General features: G+C 40.3%; 1 pseudogene; it reads right to left on the bottom strand.

Moving 5' to 3' along the window:
- Positions 1-315: 315 nt before the first annotated feature.
- On the bottom strand, positions 316-1,412 carry LOC147464682 (pentatricopeptide repeat-containing protein At1g19525-like; annotated as a pseudogene).
- Between the last annotated feature and the right edge of the window lie 861 nt (positions 1,413-2,273).

Here is a 2,273-nt window from a genome sequence, read left to right as displayed (position 1 = left end):
GAACCACATGTTTACTATCTGACAATCTGGCATGAATCAGGCTTCTCTCTACCCGACTCTTAGCTGATTTCCATGATCACAACTACCTACAACTGTAACCAAGTGATATAAGCATTTCAAACAGAAACGTTGTCCAATCTTTAATAAATATGTGGAATCAATGCACCAACATTTGTTTGCAGATCTCATATATGCACTTTGATTGAAGATATACCTTGCTACTCAAGAAAAGGTTCGAAATAGAGCCCCACTCTGTCATAGCAACAATAAAGACTTCAAAGAAGCTGACATGAAATTCAGAGTGGTGATTATTCCTCATAGAGTTTCAGGTGCCTCCTCCGCATGCTTACTCACACCCGCAGGAAAACTTTTGTTTTCTATCCCTAAGTTTTGTGTTGCTCCTTTTGAAGGCTTGCTAACACCTGCAAGAAAGTTGTCTGCTTGAATTCCTAATAAAGCTCTTTCAACCTCATCAGATGGGGTGAGACCTTGGGCAATCATCCGATCTCGCATGGACTGAGCCTCCTCACGATCGTTGCCATCCAGCAATGAAACAATCATTAGCTCATAAGTTGAAACATCAATCTCAACCTCCTCAGCGAGAAGAGCCTTCACCTTATCAACGGAAGTTTCTCTAGCATACACTGAAAAAAGACTAGCGTAAGGTTTGCAATCCAAAACATCGCCTTTCTCTTTGAGGTTCTATCACGATTTTTTGCCTCCTGAACCAAGCCCAGCTTTCCAAACCATCCAATTAGCGTCATCAGAGTCTCCACCCCGGGCCTTATAGCCATGCTTTCTAGATTTAGCAGCACATCTACCGCCCTTTGAAACTAATTTTTTTTCTCGAAGGCAACAATTAGCATGTTAACTGACTCATCTAGAGGAGAAAATCCTGAATCATATCTTCAATTTTCAGGACAGCAGATGGTAGCAAATTTGAGTGAATATAAGCATTCATAAGAGCTGAGTAGATATCAGGACTCATTTGTGGCCTTAAGAAGGCATCCTCATTCATAATTGAAAACATTTTCAAGGCCTCTGCAGCTTTATCTTGTTTCCCATAGCCATTAAGAACCATAAGGTAAGTATCAACAAATCCATGTAGCTTTTCCTCCTCCATTTCTGCTAGCAATGTTTCTCCCTCTTCAGGATTTCCAGTTTCACAGTGAAACTCAATCATCTTATCGAATGCACCAAGATCAGGCATGTAACCCCATTGAACGTATTCCATCAAACGTATCTCTAGCTTTATCAAGCCTCTTCAGTTTGCAGTTCATATCAAGCAACAAAGTGCATGCTACAAAATCAGGGGAAAAGCCCTTATCCAAAGTACTCATCAACCTGTCTACATCATCATAGCGTTCTAAGTTCATGTATTTTACTAGAATTCTTTGCAAATCCTGGCTCAGCTGGAACAAAATCACCACATTGAGTGACACCTTCTTCACCCAAATCCTCTGTATCTTTAAAACTTGTCTCCACCTCATTACTAACTTCACCCAAAATTTGACTACCTATTGGAATATCCTTCTTTTTTGAGACTATTGGTCGCTTCATTTGCTTAGATGAACGATATGGACTCACAGGACTGCAAACACCACAAAGCAATCTTTAGATCACAACACTACAAGCAATTGAATGACTATCATGATGTCTCCCATCCTAAAAAGATTTAAGTTTGGTAGCCAAAAGAATTAAAATAACTAATTAACATTGGAAAATTACAATCTTAGGGAGGGCATGTCGACGTGCCCTCACTCAAGGATGAAATAGGGAAAGAGAAATTCAAGTCATTGGAAAGGACACCTCAACGTTTCCTCTAAGAAATTTGGATATTTTCCTTTCCATATTTCATCATTGGATGAGGGCACGTCGACATGCCCTCCCTGAGATTGGTATTTCCAATTGTAAATTTATTGTTTGGAGGAGGGCATGTCGGCATGCCCTTCCTGAGACTGTTGCAAATTTATTGCTTGGAAGAGGGCACATCGACGTGCCTTCCCTGAGATTGCAATTAGCCTTGCTGAAATTCAAGATCGCAATCAGGCCTCTCTCTTTTGAATGGTGAGATTCTGCTCATTAAATTCTCACTTCATATTAATGGCTCACAAACATCAGCAACAAGGTTGCATGGTACCTCTGCTAGTCACATATTATTGTCATCACCATTTACGCTCACACCATCAACCTCTGAATGTAATGAAGCATGTGGGCATATGGCATTGTTATCAACACCATGTGATTTTTTCATGTGGGCAGCAATTTGGATT

Source organism: Adiantum capillus-veneris, chromosome 1 (assembly GCF_014529385.1).
Source record: "Adiantum capillus-veneris isolate H3 chromosome 1, ASM1452938v2, whole genome shotgun sequence".
NCBI lineage: Eukaryota > Viridiplantae > Streptophyta > Polypodiopsida > Polypodiales > Pteridaceae > Adiantum > Adiantum capillus-veneris.
Note: the sequence above shows the minus strand (reverse complement) of the source record. Positions and strands in the feature narration are given on the sequence as shown.